The sequence below is a fragment of the Mesitornis unicolor genome, unplaced genomic scaffold (assembly GCF_000695765.1).
Source record: "Mesitornis unicolor isolate BGI_N332 unplaced genomic scaffold, ASM69576v1 scaffold12636, whole genome shotgun sequence".
Taxonomy (NCBI): Eukaryota; Metazoa; Chordata; class Aves; order Mesitornithiformes; family Mesitornithidae; genus Mesitornis; species Mesitornis unicolor.
Window position 1 is genome coordinate 30,211 of NW_010191796.1, and position 23,561 is coordinate 53,771.

Below are 23,561 nucleotides of genomic sequence, written 5' to 3' on the forward strand. Positions count from 1 at the left end.
ATTATAGGGTGGCTTTAAAAAAAAACAACCTAAAGGGCTATAATAGGAAACAGTTGCATCCTTTAAACATTTTTTTAAATTTGCCCTTATCTCTGATCCAAAAGACAACTGAAAAGAAATTCAGCTCTGGAGAAAACAAATACTCTTCTGTTATATTCAACAAAACTGTAGCTGTGAAACAGTAGAAAATTGGAACTGACAGCTGAGGTGCAGTTTTACTTTATGAGTGCAAGAACAACTGAAGTGTAATTCCAGTCCATATTTTAATAAAAATTAATTTTCAGTGAGGACAACTATTACAGTAGGAAGCCATTCCAAGTAGAGAGACCTAAAAGTTATGATACATAGTTTGTTAAGACAATATTTCTATCTTCAAAAGAGATTAGTCTCGAAATAGGAAAGTAATGGAGGTACATGCATTTCTTTCAGGAGAAAATTTAACCAGATAAGATAATTAATCACTTCAGTCAATATCTTGCCTGATTTACTTTCTGGCTCTGTAGTGTATATCTGCTTTTCATTGCATTGTCATAAAAAGAACTTGGCATGCAGAACAGTGGCTAGGTTGGTGGCAAGCCCACAGGGCAATTTCCAAAGGGGATATTTTTTTCTTCTGATATGACTTTTTTAAAAAAGTAGTTTTCCATGTTTACTGAATGTAGAGCTATTTCACTGATACTTGGAGTCAAAGAGCATGAAGCAGGATGCTTGCTGTTTCTGTATTACTAATTTCCTGCAGTCTAAAAGAAGTTTAGCCTTCTTTTAGTAACGTTGAGTGTTTTTGGAAAGTTGCTGACAATGCCAGTACACAGGCTTTTTGCCAGATAGTTCCAACAGGTGTATTATGATTATGATTATTATGATTATGCAAATGTGAACCGGTAATACCAAAAATACCAATTACCAATTTGATAATATAGAATTATAATTTTCTGCCTTCTGCCCTGTCTTCATATGTAGTTTGACTTGGTGTCTACCATCATAAAATATGATGCAGGTTTCAGAAATGCACGTATGTCTGAAAAAGTACGTAGGTAGTTCCTGTTGCATGCTGAAAAATTTTATTTGCTTTTCATGTTATAACATACAAATCAGTTGTTGAAAAAATGTACACATCAAACATACATTTTTAACATCTTAAAGTGCAGTTCCTGGAAAGGTGAAGCTGTAATGAGAGGTTATTCATATAATGAAAACAGTAATAAAATGCAGAACACTGTGAAGGTAATGCTGGTTTTTTAAAAGACAGTTACTGAAATCTGTCGCCCTATTTTATTGTATCCACATATTGCAGCACATCAAATAGCCTAAAATGTATGATTCATGAATCTAAAGATAGGTATGTGGGGAGTACAAGGCAAATCTACAAGCACATTTCCCCTGCTCTGTACTGTTCAGGGGATATGCCCAGATACTCGAGCTGCTGTAGCCTACTCCCAACTATGCAGGGTTATATTAATGTGCAGCACACATCAATCCAGGCATCCCACCTTGCAGTTTATCTTCATAAAGCAGACAAAGTGAATTGAACCAAGGGTAGAGAATCAGGTTTTGCTGTGAATTTCCTCTCAATTTACAAGATTCATAAATGTTTCTTCACCAGTTTACTCCTGAAGCATAAAATGCATGTTCAAGCTGAATATTCCTGTTGCAAAAGTTTAGTTGCTTCCTTTCTTTGTGCCTGGCTAGTTGTTGTGTGTATTCTTTTGAGAAGTTCTTTCATTATTTCTTGTTGATCATTGTAATTTTTCCAGATGTTGTGTTTTGATCAACTCTTTCCAGATGTTGTGTTTTGATTCACTCTCCCCCCCAGAGAAAGAGTAAACCTCTTTATTGAAGTGCTTTGTATATGAATCTGCAAGAAAGTTATGGTTGATTTACTCAGTCTGACCAACAACAGGAAAAAAAGCCATACAAATAGGAGGAATTCTGCTCCTCTGCAGAAATCCTCACTGCTCAGAGCAGTTGCTCTTGCTCCCACAAGGTAAACCCGTGTTGCTCAGCACTGGTACTTATTTTAGACTGTAGCTGTCTGCTAGGAGTAGTCATGACCCTGGAGATACAGTGTGTGTTAGCAGCCCTTCCTGCTCTCACCAACGTGTGCTTTAGGGGAAGGTAGTGCCAGTCCCCTTCCTAATAGAGCCTTTCAAATTCTTTTGCAGTCTAGGGCAGTAACAAACTGTGAGGCCTGATCGATGACCCATGAAGCCAGTGAAGATTCACCCACTGACCTGGAGTTAGCAATGATTCAAGGCTTTAATGATTCTATATTTTTCCACTCTTTTCATGTTTTCAGTCTTTTATTTCAATCTTCATATCAGATCAGTAGAATCCATCTGTTAAAGCTAAATACAGTGACATGAGGTCTGAAAAGGTCAGGAGCAGAACAGATTTCTTTCCTCCAGATGGAAGCTTTAAAACAACAAGGAATAATTACGTATAAATGCAAGAATGCTCAGGTAACTGATCGGATTTTATCTGCCTGATCCTTGCATGATGCGAATAGAAGATCGACCTGTCCCTGAACTCTCTTGGCAGCTTCGCGGAATGACTTAAACGAGATCAGCTAAAACGATTATACTAGATGGGTTTTAATGATTAGTCAAACCAATTTATCAGCTTGTTTCTCATTGGTACTTTCATTCTACCACGATACACAGGCTGACTTTACAGACTGGCTGCATCTTGTTGACAGAACAGTTTAAAATTTTCGAGGTACAGCTTTTGTGTCTAATTCGTAAGTTGCTTCATAAAATACCAATGTGTGTGACATGCATGTTGTGATACATCAGTGCAGTAGGCAGTCATTAAGTCAAGCTGCTGGAATTCTTCTTGACTTCTTAAGAATGATTTTTTTTGGCAACATTGGGTTAAAATGTGAGAACACTGACACTGAAACAGGCTGAAGCCTTCCAAGCTCACAAAAACATCCATTGTAGTAAAGACAGAGTTAAATAGGGAAAATCTGTAATAAAATCAGTCTAAATATTCCCACCCTCATCTTGAGTATCTGGAAAGATGAGAATGAAAAACCCAGAGTACTTTATTGTGTTCATCTAAACTTTAGGGGGTCTGCTGAGGAAAGAGGATATTCCAGCTGAACATAATAGAGCAAATTCCAGAATGATTAGAGACTGTGATGTCTAATTAATTAGCTTTTGTGGTAGTTAATTAAGTGGTCAAGAGTAGTATATGAGGCAATAAAGTCTGCTTCTAGCATTTAGCAGAGCCAAAGGTTATTTATAGGGTACTGATAGTGATGTAATTCTATTATACTGCAAAACCTGCATAGAATCACATTCATTAATACGGTTTAAGTTTTGTAACGTTTTTAAACACAAGAATAACAGTTAAGCCCATGGAGAAGTCTTGTAGTGAATACTTGAACAAAATTACTATCTATAGACCCATGTTCTAAATTAGTCTCACAGATTTATATCCTTGGGATTTAAAATTGTACTTCCCATCAGTAAAATGAACAGGACTTAGCCCAGAGGCAGGAAAACTTTTGACTCATAAGGAACAATGATGGGAATTTCCTGCTATTTTAGTAGCTTTCATGTTATATATAAGAATAAGAATAAGAATAAGAATAAGAATAAGAATAAGAAAGAATAAGAATAAGCAGGCTTATATCTAGGATTGTTTCTTATATTTCTGAATCTGAAATTCTGTTTTTTTTTTGAGCAAGTCTCTAATGTTTAAAGTTGCAAAAGCAGTAAGATTTGTGAGTACAAACCAGCATAGTACCTGCAGGACTTCTGTAAGACTGCTTGGGATATCACTGTAAAATCCTTAATGTAAGTTTTAAATTCCTTGCATGTATTCAGTAAGCTGAAAACACCAAATATTACCAATAGCAATTTAGATGTCACTGTCGACTATTCAGCTAGTTGATTAGCTTTTGTTTCAGCTTTTGTTTTTGTGGGATTGTAGCATGAATACTGCATAACTTCCTGTGCGTGCCGTCTTATTTGACAGCAGGATTGTAACCAGTACTGGCAGCTAAGTTCAGTCTCCTTATGAGTATGTAGAAAGAGGGAGATTCTGACTTAGGTAAGCTTCGTCCTTACTCTTCCTGAGGATGGCCAGGCCAGATGCCTGAGGTCCCTTCCTCTCTCCAGGAAGGTCTCTTGCTGTAGAACAACAGATTGCACCAGGGTTTAGCATCTTTACCTTTGAACCTGTATGAAGTGTGCAGCCATCGTGTTGCTGGCACCCAATCGTGTGTGGGCTGAGTACACACATTTGCCAGCCCACATATGATGCTGTAATGCGAGCTTGCTTCATAGGGTTGCACATTAGGTGGCACACTTGGGTCCTGCAGGGACAGAAGGCAGAGGTCTACAGGGAGACAAAACAGGAAGAAGTGAAGTGTGTGGAAAGAGCAAATCAAGTGTCTGTCACCCTACAATGGCTTGTATGGAATGGGTAAGTGTTAATAGGTGACACCACTCCTGTACCTTTTCCATACAAAGACTGTCCCAAATATATGTGGTTTTTCCATTTCTCTGTCCAATACAGAAACTGCACAATGTTCCCTTTTCACTTATCTTTTTATTGAGATCTTCTGCAGCTTGTGGTAATAAATTTCTTTTCTTTCTTATTTTTCTATTATTCACAGTTAACGACTTGTGCTGTATCTCCAAACCTTTCTGATTCCATAGAGAAGAAAATGACTCAGGGGAAAAATCTTTGAATGCATTTTTTGAAAAATATTAGGACTAAAGCTACCTTAAAACTCCCTGCAGCTTTAATGAAAGTGCCTGTTAAATTTTCTGGGTATAGAAGAATAATTTGCTAAACAAAATCCCTGCAATCGTACCTTGGTTGCCTATCTTTTTTTTTTCTTTTAAACTTCAGAATAAATGAAAAATTGATCTGTATGGTCACTGAAACATTAAATTGTCTTATCTGTCACTTGTTCAACATTGGCTTCTTAAAAAGGAAAACAACAATCACAATCAGCAGTTTCTCAGTGCCTAGAAGAAAATAGAAGCTATAAATGGACAGATGAATTATGTGCTTCCAGTGGTTTTCAAGGGAAGCATTTACTGAGGGAGAAAATTGTTTTAATCTTATAACAACTAAGGAGCGTAGAGTTTGTAAAAACACAGAACACCTACACATAAACTTAATTTTTGTTGCATAGGAACATATACAAAGTAGCTTTCAACAAAAATGGTTGGGGAAACAAGCTCTTTCATTGTCTGGTATGCTATTTTATATCTTTAACAAATCTCTGTGAAGCACTCAGGGAAATCTAAACACAGTGGGTTAGTTGAGTGTTCGTACTTCACAGTATTAAAAAAAAAGGAGTGAATCTTCTTTTAAAATGGAAATAGGTATAAATTTGGGTCATGTGGTATGTATCTTTTCTTTCCTTATTTTGAAAGAGCGGAAGAAAAAACCAGGAGGAAGATAGAATCAAACCCAAACAACAGCAGCCTCCACATTCTTGTTTTTCATTTCCCTGCCCTGGGTCTATTTCTAGATTTTGCTAAGAATTCACTGAAGCAAAATACAGAGTTGCAAATCTGCCAGTAGGAGGCATGGATATCCTCTTCCTTTGATTCATTAATTCTGGTCATTAGAGCATACTCTCTCTCCTTTTTTTCTCTTGTCCAGCTGTTTTACATTCAATAGCAGAATGAAATAAAAAAAAAATTTGGGGGAGCGAAAAAATCAGAAAGCTTTCAAGAATTAAGTTTTTCATACTCTCTTGGAGAAACTAAGTAAATGAAGTACTGGACATCCAAAATAGCATAAATCATCAGTTAATAAAGACTGAAATGTAATATCTGAATCCTTTGTTATGATGGGAAGGTAATAAGAATCGTAATCTGATCCTTAAAATTAAACTGTTTTTTGACTGCAAATCTAGAAGCCAAGTAAGGCTAAATAGAGTTACCCCTTTTATTACCATTGTGATAATGTCCTGCTCAGTGTAATAATGAGTTTTCTTATGGCTGCCTTCTATGCTGATGTGAGGGAAATGCTTAACCTACTGGAAGTACTGGGAGGAGAGGGGAGGAAGAGAAAACAAGGTTGTTGAAGACCAGGAAGTGAGGGTGCTCCTTTGGTTTTAGTTCCAATGTGCGCAGAGCAGGGGATGCAAAGGCAACCTGATCTATAAAATGCGGATTTTTGCACAAGATGGCTTATCTGCCAAACATTTCAATAACATTTTCCCTTCCAAGTGGAAGCGTGTGGATGCATTATACAAAGGTGGTCTTGCAAAGTAGATCTCATTCCTTCTTCCACTGACACTAAAGTAGATGTGTTAGATCAACTGTTGGTGGAGTTGTGAGCAAAACCTAAGAAAGGAGAAATGAACTGGTGGGAATATTTTAGAAGGGGAGTTTTATTCTGGAGAACTCATTAAGGTTTCCTAAACCCTTCTTGCATGCAGGGTGCAACTTTACATACAGCCTAAATGCCAAGCTAGTTCCCATCTTTTTGTTTGTGGTGCAGCCAGATTGTGGAAGGTAGGCAAAGCCTCAGACTCCACAAGTACAGTCACCTTGAAGACCGAGTTCAGTTCTTTAAGGGCTGGTGAAATAACTGTAGCAAATCTGCTTGTAGCTGGTGGTAGCACATGTGAAATTTTTACATTGTTCCAGAGGCAGTGAGTGGAATATCATGGGTGAAATGTGGCAAATAAAATAAAGCAGTTGTGGAAACAGGAGAGCTCGAGTTCTCAGATGGACACTGGTAACTAGGGATTCAGACCTGGTGTGGAATTTTGACAGCTGTTATTACTTATGAATGCCTGGGTTCATTTGACCATAGGAAGAAAGAAAGGGTGAACAATATCTGCAGGGGATAATTTTTATTTCACTTTGATCAGAAATAGCAGTCAACAACAATAGTTGAAAATGCTGTAACTGGAGAGGAAAATACTTAGAGAAAGCAGATACAGGTTCTGTTCTGCAGAATGGTATTGCCAATATTGCTATAGACACTTAAGCATGGGGTTAATTCATGACTTCTCTGAGTACTCACACAGTTTCTCACACACTGGGGGCTGGGTGTTATTGATACCTGCCTGCATTGGAAACATACTTTGAACTCTTAAAGTGACTCTTCATGTTTGTATTTTTTTCTATGACACATTGCCACTGCTTACTACCTTATATGATGGATAGCAAAACTTAGACATTCCATTTAAGGTTTTAGCATGAATTAGCACTTCAGGTTTTAAACAGGATGTCTGCTTGGGATTTATCCACTGTCACATAGAAAAGAACGTTATTTTAATTGTATTTAATTACTTGGGATAGGGTGAATGTTATATTGTTTCTTACAGGTTTTTTGTGTTTACACGTCTAGATGTAATGAAATAAAAAATGCACAAGGCAGATTTTCCAGCTTAGCAGATGTTTAGGGTTCAGTACATAAAGAATAAATGCAATTGCACATTTCTAATAGAGAGCCAAGCAATGTAATAGGAATGACCGATCTTTAAGATCAGAAGTCCTCCTTACCTGTAAGAACTGTGGTTTTTGTGTGTAGTGAATGATTTAATGCCTTAAGAACAGATGTTTGTGTTTCAACAAATATGATACTCTGTACAAATTGTGGTTGTCACTGGAGATTCTGCCAAAGTGAGTTCTTCTTTCAAGTAAAGCATAAGATCCTAATGACTGTAAAGGCACAGCCTACCTATTTTTTCCTCAGTCTTGTTTTACTGGTTTTTTTGGCTGTATTTTTGAGAAAAATTGTTAAAATGTGCTTATTTATTATGTCTCTGTTTATGCAGTGCTATTCCTGTGTTATGGGAATCCCACAGAGGATCATGTGCATCAGTGGAAGCCTCCTGCATCCGTCAGTGTAGAATAAATGGTACACAAGACCATATGGAAGCTCCCTACATAGAGGTATTTTTCAGTTCTTGGCTTTTCTTGGCATGCTTCTGAAGGTGATGCAAAATCCGGCCAGAGAAAGAAGTGTTAGGAATAACCAAAACTGTTGCTAACGTGCCTGCCAATGAAATGTGGTGAGAAGGCTGACGATGAGGAAGGGAATTAAACATGTGGAAGAATCCAGAATATCAGAGTTTGTAAATAACTGCTGCCTTGAGGCTCTTAATATGCCAGTCACTGGCCTTCTCCACTGAGAGCAGCTAAAATGTTTACAGTGCTTTTTTTGGGTGGATGACATTTAAAACCTCACCAATGAAATACTTGCCTTTTTCATTGTAAGTAACTGCATACAAACATGAATTTATGAAATGCAAATTTTGATGCCAACAAAGAGAGACTTCTAAGTAGGCATAAATCAGTTCACAAGTGTTACCTTCACCATAAGTACTTCCTTATTGCCTTTATATTCTGTAAATCAAGGAGAAAAAAAAAAGATCAGAATTCATGTTTTTTTCTATGTGTTCAAGAGCTGACCGTAATAGTGTAAGAGAAAAGGCAGGGTCAACAGAAGGTTTCTTGAGGAAAATATCAGCCAGATCTCCTAGTTCTCATCATATCTTTTTCTTTTGCAGAAATGAGAAAGCTAAGCCTACAAATATAGACATATTAAGCCTCTGGTCTTCAGACATGTGAGATTCTATGTGCTGGGGCACACATTTCTGTGCGAGGTTAGGTGATAAGCATATGTGCAGTCATTAAAGAGCTGAATCCCACAGCACATAGCCCTAAGAGGGGAGCATGGCTTCTAGCAGGGCTCCTGTCAACACTGGGTCCTGCTAAACAGCACATTCTCCAGCTGCAGTGCCAGTACCATGACCTTTCTTTTGCTCCTTGACCCACACATCAGTTGCAGCTGGTCAAATAATCACGGATCAGACTGACCACCTGCATCTGATGTGTGGGATCCAAAAGTGAGAGAGAAGGCATGGTACTGCCATGTAAAAATGTGCAATGCCGGCAGTGACAGTGTGATACAAAAGAATGAGTCAGTGCATGAGACTTGACAGGTCTGCTTTGTAGCACAGCTGGGGATTCACCAGATCCCACAGCACAGGGAGTGGGAAGGGAAGTGCTCTGTACACTGCCAATTCCCTGTCTTTGCCAGAACAATCCTTAGAAGTCTCTTTCTGTGCTCATAACTTGACAACTTACCCAAGATTTGCACCGCAAACGCCACAGCTGAATTTGTCTTACAGATAGTGTGGAAAGCACTTCAGCCTAAGAAAACATAATTTTTAGCCTCTTCCCCATTTATTTCATAGAGAGCTCTTGTTAAATGTTCAGGTTGTGAGTCAATGTTATCAAAGCTACATGTTTTGACAGGTTCTCTCCTGTGTGTGTGTATATGGAAAGGTTCTTCATGTACCTCCTAAGTTGAGAGATATAATTTGAACAGAGAAAATTATGGTTCATAAAGTGCTCTTGTTAGGTGACATGACTATGCTTAGTCCACTGCAGGATAGCCTACACAGAGAAATGCATATTTCCATACAAATTACAGTATACTGCAGCCAAGAGATCAATTAGAATGTCTGCGACCAAGAACTCTCAAGTGTCTCCATTCAGTCTGCCATTCAAACCAGACGAGAAATGCGTTCAATTGGTGTAAAGAATTTGAACTCTTTCAGGAAATGTGTAGAGACTGCTGGAAAGTGGCATTCCCCACGGGGTGGGACTTGCAGATTCTGTGAGATCCAGCAGGGAATTTTAAGGGTTCTGTAACCTAACATTTTGTCTCATGTTGAGAGAAAAATTGCAGAACCTGCTGAATATTGTGGAAAGAATGAGGATTTTTCATTGGTCAAATATAACTGACTATGCCAGCTCTATCGTGTGTTACATCGGTCAACTTGAGCATCTTAAATCTATGCTACCTTTCATTTGAAAGGAACTCCAAGCACTTTGCAAGCTGTGTTGTAGATACAGCACCGGCATCTCTGGTTTTCTGGAATGAAACGTCATAACTGTCTAACTCTGCACAACAACAATTCACAGTCTAATACAGGAAATTCAGGTTTAAAAAACCTTGAAAATGTAGAAGTGTATATTTTCAGGGCAGCAGAGTATGATATTGTCTTCTCTTTTGATTACTGCCTCAAGATATTCATTTGACCAGAAGTTGTCAGAAACTGTGTTTAGCAATTCAAAATGCCTACCTTTCATCAGGATGATCTAAGATTTGTCCCATTGACTTGAGCTGTAAAGTTCAATTCTTGCTCAAGTCAATGAAAAGCTCCCATTGACTTCAGTACTACAGCAGCAGAATGCAGTAGAAGACATGAAAGCCATCCCAGCTTTCACTCAGTAAAAATCCTTACCAAATGAAGTCATTGAAATGTAATAGAATTTGAATGCTAAAAATACCTCTAATAGTTATTTCTGTGTAATGTAGTTATATGCCCGTTAATAACATTATAAATAGCTTATATTTATAGTGGGACATTCGTATACATTCTCATTTTATTTAAATGTACCATTCCTACAGTATTTTTAAACTTTCATTGCGGAGTGACTTGAAATATTTTTGCTCCATTTTAAGCAAACGTGCTCCTCCCAGCAGTTAGTGAAACATTTTTTGTCATGGCTAGCTTTTCCCCTTTGAAAATATTATTTGGCTGTAGCAAACATGTTAAACTTAATAGAACAATTTCTTGTTATAATGGTACCAATTAAAAGAGAATTTTTATTCTAAGGCAGGATTTCTTTCATTCATCATTTATTAAGGGCTTTCCTAGACACAGAATCGTTAAAGTGAGTCTCAGAAATTGTTGCAAAGGGGCAGAGTTTCCACGTGTTTCCTGTGAAAGTCAGAGGTCCAGCCTCTCTGATAAGCTTTTTATGTTGCTTGCTGCCCCAAAAGTTTCATCTTATTTTAGGATGCCTCTTCCTGCTCATTTTGGTGTCTGTTTACTAAAGAGCTATTTTAATGACGGCATGACTACTGGGTGTCTTGATTTTGAACGATCTGTTTCATAAGAGATGTGGGAGCTGTTTTCTGGTGGGAACTGGCTCAGGTTCAATATTTGCAGCAAGTTTGGCCTAAAATTCTCGGAAGCAATTGGTGTTTAGCAGCTCAGACAATTGACTGAGGTCAAAATCCTCATCATCCACTCCAGACCTTTTGTGCTGCAAAAAGTTCTCAAAATCTTAGAAAAGACGTGAGATGGTTTTCTTGGAGAAGTCAGGGGCAGAGCGGGTGAAAGGCTGCTGAGTGCAGGCTGTGGTGTGCTCACCTGTCTCCTTTCACATGTATGTGGCTCATTTAGCACTGATTTTAGGCTGTTGTGCAGTGCCCTGGTCTTTTGCCATCCCCTCCCCGCTGGCTCTCGGGACTCGGCTCCAGGAGCCCGGGTCGTTATGCAAAGCCATCGGACGCCCTCCTCTGGATTGCTGTGTCCAGCTGCATGGACTTTATGCAAAAAGTGATACAGAAACATCAAAATCAGCAAGATTAGAAGGGTGAGGGTCTTTGAAAGGCTTCTTTATGAAATGGAACATAATAGAAAGTGATGTAATACAGTATATATGGAATAACATATTGTACAACCCGTGAGACATTCCAGCCTATCTGTCCTCCTGGTATGACAGCTAAAGAATACTGATAAAACAAGGAAACCAAATATATAAAGGTAATATAAATTTACATGTTTGTATATATATAAGTTGATGCATATAAATGAGTTTTACAAGTTTATAGATAGGTGTATATATAAGTGCTAGAAGGAAGACAGATTTGATATTTTATTAACATTAGAACAGAAAAATATTTATTATTACATACCAGGACATAGTGTAACTGCACTAATGATTGGGTCAGGAAGACCTCTTTGCATGGATAATACCTGGTATGAGCTCTGAATGCTATCTTCTCCAAGCAAGTTGCTTATTTTAAAGCAACAACTGAGTGTCCCTCAAGATGTTGCTGCAATCCTTGTAAATAAAGTAGTGGACAGGTTATGGTTGGACCTGATGATCTTAAAGGTCTTTTCCAACCAGATGATTCTATGATTCTGCACCTAGGATGGACTCATGGCACAAGTATAAATTGGGAGAGGAGTGGTTGGGGAGCAGCCTTGCAGAAAGGGATTGGGTGATGCTGGTTGACAGCAGGCTTAGTGTGAGTCAGTGGTGTGCCTTGGCAGCCAAAAGGGCAAACCACACCCTGGGATGCAACAAGCACACTATAACCAGTTGGTCAAAAGAGGTGATTATCCTGCTGTATTCAGCATTGATGCGGCCTCACCTTAAGTTCTGTGCAGTTCTGGGCCCCACAATTTAAGGAGGATGTTCAGGTCCTCGAATGTGTCCAGAGGAGGGCAGCAAAGCTGGTGAAAGGACGGGAAGGAATGTCGTGTGAGGAGCAGGCTAAGGACTCGGGATTTTCTAGTTTGGAGAAAAGGAGGCTGAGTGGTTGCCTCACTGCTTTCTACAGCTTTCTCAGGAGTGGAAGTGGAGAGGGAGGTGCTCAGTTCTTCCTGGGATCCAGTGACAGGTTGTGTGAGAATGGAGACATAAATATCCCATGCACCAGGGGAAGTTTAGATTAGACGTTAGGAAGCATTTCTTTACCGAGAGAGTGGTCAAACGCTGAAACAGGCTTCCTAGAGAGGTAGTCAGTGCTCCAATACTGTCAGTGTTTAAGAGGCATTTGGACAATACCCATAACAACATGCTTTTTCAGGGAGTTGGACCAGCTGATACTTGTAGATCCCTTCCAACTGAAATAATCTAGCCCTGTTCTGTTCTGTTCTGTTCTATTCTATTCTATTCTATTCTATTCTATTCTGCCATCCTAGATAAAGTGCTATCTACAACTCCTGTTTTTCCTGGCCAGTGCTGACTTTGTAGCACTATGAAGCCAGATGGATTTTTTGAAAGCAGGATTAGCTTCCATGGAAGAAAAAGAAATAATGAGTTTCTTCTGCCCACTTCCTATCATTGGATTAGCCAGGACCTTGCATGAATGTTTCAAAGAGAGGAAATGACTGGCCCCCTATGCATGTTATGCTCATGGCAATTGTAGTAGAGAAGATGAGGCATGATCCCACAGTTATGTATGTTGAAAGATCAATCAGTAGATGCACTAAGAAGAGTTTCCTTTTGCTCCTTTTCCCTAAATTTAAGATTCTGATGAGCTTACCTTTTCCAGTGCAGTTCTAAGACCAGAGCTCTGAGCAAAGCAACAGAAGTTCATGAGAAGCTTTCAGGGGGTTGGCCCATTGGGATCCATAGCTGAACACTTAGGGTTAAGACAGCAAAGTATTGTTAGAAGATAAAGGATTAAGGGAATGATTAGAAAGCTACTCTCAAGTCAGAGAAGCAACTGAACACGAGTTCAATATTTATGTGCATACACACACACACACACACACACACACACATATATAACAATATAGTTATTCCAAGAACTCACCCCTTTTGAATTAATGGAAGGATGGCAGTGGTTTGCATTAGAAACAATCCATTATTAAAGTAAAGAAAACAAAACACAGTTCATTTTGAATGATGCTTATTTAACATGTTAACTCTTCTGATTTGAAGGGAGAATCACATTATTTGTTTCCATTTTTTTTAAAAATTCAATAAATACCCTGAAAGCATAAAGTTGGTACATTATTAACATAATAGAAATTACAGCTATGAATGAGCTGTGACAACATCCTCACATCAATGTATCTTAAAGAATCTTGTCGTTGATATACTGAACCACACGATGGCGGTGTATTGTTGGATAAAGAGGAGTCTGCTAAACTCGTCTGAAGACCAACATCACAGATTACACTTTTACCTAGTGTTACAGAAACTTTTGTCTTTTAGGGTCATCGAATCCTAATTTTAGCACAAGAAGGATTTTCCCAAGGATCTGGTTAAATATATCCACAAAGAAGCCCTCTGAAAAATAGCACAAGTTTCTTTCCAGTAAACCCTAGAGCATGAGAGTAACTTGAAGTCGTTTTAGCCTCTCCTTGATTCCAGACTCCATGACCTTGTGAACAGCAGATCATCTTTGGATGTCAAATATAACTGCACATTGCCACTTCTGCTGAAGCCAGTATTAAAACTATTGTATTTAATGAGAATTGGATTAGCCTCATAATTAGGGACAGCAAAGAAAGATCACAATTTTGATGTGTTTTGTAAGAATGGCCTTTGAAAGGTCACTTGGAAAAGTCTGGGTCAGTGCATGTGACTCTGTCAAAAGTTGGGCACTCTGGTTTCATCAGTCTGGTGCCTCTCTTGAGGTGGAGAAAGAGGCAGCAATTAACTCAGTGACAGATAAGAAAGAGAAATGGAGTGTCTGAGTGCTTTGAGTCTGATCTTTCCTCAGTGTCAATTAGTGATAACTGCTAGACCGAGTGTTTCTTGGAAGCTAAGTTTTTATACACGACCTTTTGCCTTGGGCATTAACTGCCGAATCAAACTCATTCTGCATTCGTCCTGGGTGCTCCTGTAAAGCAAAAGAAGGGAGGGGGAGGGAGGGTTGGAGAATGATGCCACAAAATTGTTCTGTCCCATTTATTTATTTATTTATTCTAAAATATTCCTATAGATAATCCACAGCATAGTTGTAACACAATTGTAAAACAAAGTAAGCAAAAAGTGTGACCGGGTTTTGAACTGGAAACAGCCCGTCTCTCCTAGCCCACATTTGTTGAAATTTAACTTTCTTCCAATGTGTAATGAAGGAGTGTCGCAGTGAGGTTTGATCAGTTGAGTCAGTTGAGCTCTGGTAGATAAGGGGCAAAACTAATTCCAGAATTAGGACTCCTTCCCTTCCCTCTCCTGAATGGAGCACTGTTAGCTTAAGGCTTGCTGGGTCTTAGCTGTTACACAGCTAAGTGAGAGGAGCTGTTTCTGAGGAAACCAACCTGGTTATTTTGGCTGAGATTTCCAAATGTATGTAAAAGCTTCATACACTGTTGGGTTTTGAAGTTTACATTTCTTTTAGGAGCCACAGAAAAATCCCAGCTTTGTGGTTTTACAAACAATTCTGTAAACACAGATGCTAATCGAAGAACTTGCATGGTTGCAGCCAACATTAGTTGTATGTGGAATATCTTATGATGAACACTGACTGCTGATTTCCAGCCAGTGCGATATCAGTTGTGGAGCTGAGCAGTTCATAAAGGTGATGAGCTGCTTGGGCCGTGCCTTTTCCTGATAGTGCCTTAGGGACAGGCTGCAGGCTGGGTAAATAGCTGACAGCAGCAGCCTGCTTCTATCTGCCATTATTTCCTAGGTGACACCCCACTATTTCATAAGATGTGTGACAGGCAAGCTCAGGGTCTTCCAGAAAAAATTGTTTCAGGTTCAAGATGCTGCACTTGATCAATTCATGTATGCCACAGGTAATTATGTGTGGGAGCCTGAGGGATACTTAAGAAACCTAACAACCAGGAACAGGTTGTGTGTGAAGTGCTCAGGTAGTGTCAGTAGTGTCACGCTGCCATCTGTACCAAGCTCTCTGCAAATAGACACAGAGCAGCTTTGGGCAGGCTTATTTCCCATGGACAATTACAGATCTATGCAGGTGCAGAGAAACCAGAACTTCCTAGAAGCATGGACATACTGTGTGGTTATCTACAATGTGCCAGGGAAAGGTCACAGCCATGTGATATGGGCAGAAGGTTTGTGATCTAGAATCATAGAATCATAGAATGTATTGGGTTGGAAGGGACCTTTAAAGATCATCTGGTCCAGCCCCTCTGCAGTAAGCAGGGACAATGTTACTACAGGGGGATTCAGCTGGGTTCAGCTGGAGGATTCAGGGGTGTTCAGCTGAAAAGACTGGGCACTTTAAGCCAGTGAAAGAGTTTGCCATGAAACTCTTCTCTAAGCCCAGAAAGTAACTTCCTACCTATTTGTTATGCCTCTTGATGCTTGCCCATTATTTTATGGACCTTTTACAAACCTATAATATCAAGCAGCGAATTGTCCTTAAAATCTAACAGTAAATTTCCTTTGATTTTCCAAACATGATCATTTGGTCTCAAACTTTAGGAGTTATCTGCCAATAAGTGGTTTTGACTGGTAGAGTTAAGCATCAGAAAACTGTAAAGTCATTGCATTCAATAGCAATGAGGCCAGACCCCTTTCTTTTATCTAGCAGTAAGAATACTAAATTCCTGCCTTTCCTCATATCACTCCCAAATGACTTTTTTTTCAAGTTTCCAGCATGTCTGATGCCCATAATGTCATTTTCTCCAAAGGACTCAGTTCCCTGCCTGCACACCACAACCAGATTTTGAAAAAAGATTAATGTTCCAGCTGTAGAATCCTCTGGACACTGTTCCCTATTTTCTCAGTGAAAACTAGCCTAGGGACAAGGGACATGATTAGGAAACTTGTGTAAAAATCAAAGTATGATCCTTTTGTGTTCTGAAAAACAGACATGCATTTAGAACCTTGTACATAAATAGGTTTAGGACTGTATTTAAACATCCTCTGACTTCTTGATCACCTTTTCCTTTTCATAAGAACAACTCACAGATTCATGAAAATTGAGGATAATCTGATAAAACTCTAAAAAAGCCACACAAAAGCAATAGTTCATGAGGTAAGTTCCTTCCCTCTGCCAGTATCATACAACCTTTACACAATATTTTCTACTGTTTTGCCCTGTCTAAATTTTCCCATCTGATGTTCAGAATTTTAAGATTTCCGATTTTAAAATACTTTCTGGTATGTAGTATAAACATTCCTTTTTGTCCTTTCATCCCGTTACACTTTTTGTAATAGTAAAAAATATATCTCCCAGTATTGAGACTCTGACCCTGTATTTCTCAGATTCTTGTCAAAAGTTCGGTAACACTGCTTACACCCATGTCAGTTAGCCACTGCCCTCTGAAAGTCATTAAATATGTACTACTCAAGCACCTTCATAATTTTCACTCTTCTCTGAATTCCCTCCAATTTCCCATTAGGCTTTGTTCTGGTCATGAAGATTGATAATAAGGATTTAATCTTGTTTCTCAATTTTCAAGTCATCTTAATGTAGCTCAAGACATAACATAGGAACGTGAAGAGAACAGCAGGTCCAACAAGAGATTAAGAGAGCAGCATGATTCTGAATAAGCTGTAAACTTTAAAAAAAACCCTAAAAAAACACAAAATAGAAGGGTGGCTAAGAAACCATCAGAGGAGTCATCCAGAGAAAACACCAGTGTTAATGTGTTTCATAGCAAAAAAAATGACATTAAGAGTTTGCAACAAACTAAAACTAAAGGATAGGTAATAAGAAATGCAAAACATATATGTGATAAAAGTAAGGACAAGGTATATTTAACTGTGGATTCCAGTGAGGATATTTCAACAGAGATTTCCCAAAAGAAGGTGAGAATTTGGGGCACATGTGTCCCTATGCTTCTGAAAATCTTTTATGTACGAAAAGGCAACAAGGAGCTGTTGATGTAGGTTTTAACTGTTGATACACACATTTATGTATTAGACACGGGAGATCTTCTGGGTCGGTTTAGGAAAGGTCACATTTTTCCCACTGATGTAGAGCTGGAGACCTTATTCCTTACCATTATTTGAAAACTCAGCTTGTTGTCTCTGACTGGCAAGAGTTTGCAGGTGGGAAGAGCAGGGACACCTTTCCGGTGCATTTCCAAGCTGACACTAGTGTTTCGAGTGGGAAGGTGAATACTTTTTGTGACATGATGCAGCTGTGTCCCTGTTTTTACTGCTCAAGGTCCCAGAAACTACTGGAGTTTGTAATTAGGACTTCAGATTTGGATTATTATCAGAAGCAAAGGAAACAATCACAGTTTAGCGCAAGAAAGAATACACAAGATGAAATATTGACTGTTATAAAAGTATGTCACAAGGTAGCAATTCTGTATTTTGTGGTAGCACTTCAAGTTAAGTTTCAATCATATTATGCCTTCCATGATGTCTTCTGTGCCTGTTTATGACATGTTTGTACTGCTAACCCTAATTCCAGTCTCCTGACACAGTTGCAACACGTAAGTGGTGTACATCTTGATGCTGAAAATAAAAAATGCTAGTAAAAGCTAAATAATTTAAAATTAAAACTTCAAGCTAGTCAGTAAAATCCAGAAATGAAGATGCCAGGGCAGATGGCTGTCTGTGAAATTACTGCCCCTGAATCCCAGACATTTTTGGTTCACGTGCCTGGCTGCTTTTTGTTCTCAGAGCTTTCTGCAGGAGTTGTTCAGCTGCTGCAATGGACCTGTCATAGGAGAGTGGGAGTTCACTGTTACTTGCTTGGGCCTAAGTAAAGATGTCTCTCGCCTGCACAAAAGTGACTCCAGAAACACTAAGGACATCCTCAAGAAACAGGAAAGTTACTGTATCAGCCTTGATTTTGTTTACACACCTGAGCCTCTTCTTGTGCTCACCTGTTAATGGCTGCAAAGTGTGATTGTCCAATCCCAATCTTAACAATTTCTTGTTAAATGGAAAAATGTCTCTAAACCACTCTTATCATGTACTTTAAACCCTACTTGGTTCTTATACACCATACATGACAGTATGAACTGAATACAATATTCCAGGTGAGAGCATCATATTTAACATATCTAATTTTTAAAAAATTCTGTTCCTCTGCACTTCTTAAACTTTTTCTTATTTCTTGATAGCTGCTGAATGGTGTATTCACCAAAAACAGCGGGCTTTTTTGTTGTGATTACTTTAGAATTCAGCAGTGCTTACAGCACACTCAAATTTTTCCTCCTGAGGCTATCTTGCATTTGTTTCCCTTGTACAATGTTGAGACATTGTTGCTACTCTAAAATGTAATCTTCCTGCATTACTAGTGTCTGATTTTAGATATGCGTCACATTTCACAGAGATGTTGGACTAAAATACTGTCTGTGTTTCTGTAAGATTAGGAATAGAACAATGAACTTGCTTCAGATTTACACCATTGAAATTGGAAGCCGAACTTGATTGATTTCCCCTGCAAAGTTAAGCTTGCTCCTTAACTTGGCTAAAGAAAAAGGCCACATCAAAGGGCACGAGGGAACCAGCTGGGACAGCGTCATTCGCTATGCAGTAAGCACCGGCTGAGTGTTTCTGGAGCTCCTGTCATAACATATTTTTGGGTACATTGTATGTCACGCATGGGGCTGCTCAAAAGGCAGGTACAGCGAGGGTAACACTGAAAAGGTATGAATATTTTGTAGATGATTGAGTGCTTATAGGTTTCATAGAAAGCACTGAATGAAGACCCCAGGTGACTTCATTTATGCCTAAGGAAAAAAAAAGTAAGCTAAGGATATGTATTTATTGTAAAATTCAGGCTTTGGACAAACAGGATTTGGTCTGAGCAGTGTGGCATCTTTTGTTGCTCTTGTGAAATGTGGAGACACGATCACAGACTTGCATTTTCTTGGATCAGTTCAGCTTTTCTTTTAGATTTTTGTTGTTTGTTCTGGCATTTGGCTTCTGTGTGTGGTTTTGTTTCTGGTTTTAAGATTTGTCCAGTTTGTTGCCAACTGTTGGCAATTGCAGTTTTGGTTCCTAATTGGATCTGTGGTGTGTGTTTGGACCTGAAGGGGCAAACCAAAATTGTATTATCCAAAAATGTTACTGAGTTCAGGCTTGTCTGTCAACTCAAAGCCTGTGTATGGGTGCTTTGTAAGGAGATGATTTCCATTCTGTTCGTTCCTGAGGGTGTTTAACTTTCATTGGCTTTAAAGAGGGTCATGTAAGGTTGTGGAGAGACAAAACAAGCACTGCACAAACAAAATAGATAATGAGAGTGGAGTTTCTGAAGATGATCTCGTGCCATTCTGAAGATGTCCTTGGCTGTTCCAGAATGTTTAGATAGCAACAACCGCCAGGAATGCTTTTATCATCTGTGTTTGCCTAAGAGTCTACAACCTTTCCTTTCAGATACTGGCCTTACACAGTTTTCTGTGCCTCAGTCACCTCTTGGGTAGATTAGTGTGGTACATGGTATCTTGAGTGATACACTGCAATCCCTGGAAACTTTGGCTGCTGTGGAAAGTGGTTGCTGAGTTATTTAAAGAGAATAATTTAAAGTGTTCAATGTCCTGAACTGTTTGGATCCAGCATTATTTAGAAATCATCTGTCTGAATGATTTCTAACTGCAGAATTTGATGTAACAGCAAGAGTACAGGTTTATAGCCTCGCCCTTATGCCCTTTCCTACTTTAAACCTTGAGGGAGTTGGATAGGAGGAGTTAGGGAACCTTGGCCCAATGGACATGTGTTAAACTTGTATCTTTTGCACCCTTTGACCTTTTGGTTAGAGTGTAGGCTGAGGGAGCTGAGGTTGTTCAGCCTGGAGAAGAGAAGGCTGCGGGGAGGCCTTATTTTGGCCTTTCAGTACTTAAAGGGGGCCTGTAAAAAGATGAGGACAATCTGTCCTGCTGTGACAGGACAACGAGTAATGGTTTTAAGCTAAGGAAGGGTAGATTTAGACTGGATATAAGCAAGAATTTTTTTACAATGAGGGTGGTGAAACACTGGCACACATTGCCCAGAGAGGTGGTGAAGGCCCCATCCCTGTAAACATTCAAGGTCAGGTTGGACAGGGCTCTGAGCAACCTGATCTAGCTAAAAATGTCCCCACTCACTGCAGGGGAGTTGGACTAGGTGACCTCTAAAGGTCCCTTCCAACCCAGAGCATTCTGTGATTCTGTAATATTTTTCTGTTCTCATAGAATTTCCTGCAGAAATTATTGATTTCAGTAGGAAAGAGAGAGGAACCTCTACTGGGGAAACTGCATAGAATTTAATTTGGGCCTTTTTAGCAGGGTTTTATACGTTTGTAGGTTAGTGGGAGTGGCATGCCTGCTGGTTTGTGAGGATGGCTGTCTGGCAAACCGGTATGAAGTTGTAGTCAAACTTTTTGTCTTGTACTGCAAAAGTACATGTCTTAGGTCGTCTTTGGTTACTTTGAAACATAAATCCACATTTGTCTTCAGCTTTGCATCATAAGTATATTTAATTTAGGCATATAAATCTGTCACCTATGCAGTGGTGTGTATTTCAGATTATGTTACACTGCAAAACTGAGTAGTGGAAACAGCCTGGCTAGCAATTTACCTGAAAACAGAGATACTAGGCAGATGTGCATCCCTCAGTGGGTTTCTAACTACTGCATCCCTCTCTTTCCAGATTCAAGGTGGATGTCTCTCATGGCCACTAACAACCTTGTCTGAATTCTCAGTAGATTTTGTATTTTTGACAGAGTTTAGGAGATCTGTCCCTTAAAGATGTAAAATTTTAAGTGCTTTCCAGCCTTATTGTTTTGCTCTTTTGTGACAAATGACATCACTCACATGAAGGTATTTAAAAGGCCTCTTGCTGTGATAAAAAGAAATCCAGCTGGCTTAGGCCTTTAAAGGTGTTTGAACACTTCAGCGCCTGGCACTGTCTCCAGTGAGCCCTGTAGCTAAATGGAGTCCTCTGCTCCAGGATTCCCTCAAGCAATTTATAAGGAATTGCTGAGTAACCCAGAGTGGCCCCACAGATGTCAGCTGTGTGAAGAGAAAACCTCACTCACCAAGACAGGAACATCAAGAACTGTGATGGGACTGCGATGGTCTTTGAGCAAGCAGGCACTTCCTTTGGGATTCCAAAACATGGAATTTCTTCTGGAGTTAGAGGCGTGCCTAAATCATCACCATGAGCATGTGAACAAGAGATGTGGAGAAAGTGATAGATATGCCTGCAGAATGCTGATATCTCCTGGGTGCGATTTGGAAAGATCCTGAAGCTATGTATCTTGATAGCAAGAGAGAGTTCAGGTCTCCATGTTAGATCACCATAACACCTGTTTGTTTGAAAGCAGGGGAAGACAGTACCTCTCTCTTCCGCTATGTACATCTGGCCATACCTTTGAGCTATGCTTAAAGCACCTGAAAGGCAAGCACTAGCAGTGAAAACACAGAAAGTCATGCTTTAAAAATCCTGCTAGGCATCAGCTGGAGCTGAAGCTGCAGCAGCTTATTCACTGTGAAAGAATAGCAGCACCTGCCAGTTAGCAGTAACCCAGGTACCTACAGGCTTAGAAATACGCTCCAGTAGGACTTTGAGAAAGCAGTGTTCCTGAACTGGTGGACAAGGGGCTAGAAAAAGGCCAGTCCATAACTCTTACCTAGTGCCCCTGCTCAGCTGTCCCAGGGGAGAAGGGCCAGCCAAATACAGAAGAATTACAGACAGAAGAGCCTATAACGAGGAGATTTCACAGTGAATTGGAAGGAGTTATGGTTGTGATTACTCATCTAGAATTGTATTTTTGACTACAAATTGTCACACATCAAGAGGAAATTATGGTATGTATCCATGTAAAATTTGTTCATTTGTAACACATGAAGATTTCACCTATGACTGCTTCTCTTTGTCTGTGATAACTGTATTTATCCAGTCAATTCAAAGTCCTTGAAATTTCAGACACCTGTAGGAAGACACAGGTTTAAGAGAACTACCTCAAGGCAAACTTCATTATCTTTCCAGCAAAAATTCTCATAATTGCAAACAGAGTAGAAAAACTTGTAAACACACGGATACACAGAAACATCTATTACAGGGGAAAATACTTGTGCCAGTAAGGTTGTCAAAGGAAATGGAGATAGCTTTCCAACTGGCTTTGAAAAGCAATTTTATAATTATCTCCTGTGATTTTCACTGGGAATTAGATGCCTCTGTGAATTTGAAAATCAAGACAGGCATCTAGCTATCTCCGAGTGCTCTAAATGCTGGACACTTGCTCTTTCTCATGTTGAGCAGTTGCATCTCAGAGGAAGCAGCAGTAAGTTAGACTCTGGAAATCTAAAATTAACCATTCAGAATTAGTGAGCACTCCTGAACTATTGTGTTCCCTGCCTTAAGGCTTGAGAGATCCTGACCTCTCACAATACCCATGCGGTGCTATGGAAAATGAGTTACGGATGTCTGTGAAAAACTGACTTAAAAATCTCTTGTTTGAGTTACATCAAGTGCAAAATTGAGATTAGGAGAGTTACGTGTGCTGCTTTTGTATTGATTAAATATGCAGCATTGAAAAGTTGGAAGATGGAAGGGTGGCTACAAATAGTTATTCACGGCAACATTTGGATTGCTTACATTTCTGTTGACTGCATTGTCCGTTTATGACTAGGAATACATTTTTAAATGAATGCCATTCCAAACCCATTTATCTGTAGAAAGTGCCCCTCAGATCTTGCATCAGTGAACAGGAAGATGTATTTGATACAAGCACCCTGTTTTCCCTGTAGCTATATACAGTATTTCATGTCTTATTAACATAATCTATCTACAGTGAAACTTATAGGCCTTGACAGATAGCACCTCGGGTGAGAAAAAGGATGACAGAGAAAATTTAATTTTACAAAGTCAGTCTTTCTGGATCTGCTCTTGGACAGCTTGACACCAAAGGCTATAAACACAGACCGGAATCTGAAACCTTTTCTGCAATGACCTTCTTTTAGAAAATACTATTCTTATCTCCTCGTGCTTATTCTTCTCTCGGCAGTCACTCCTCACTGTACATTCCTCACCATGTGCTCCTTCTGTTTCTGGAGCCATACCTTCATATTGATTTTCTGTTTACTACCCGGTTTTAGTTACGTCACACAATCTGAAGGCCTACTTTATGCTAGCACCAGAATTATGTTAGTGAAGCATTTGATTTGATGC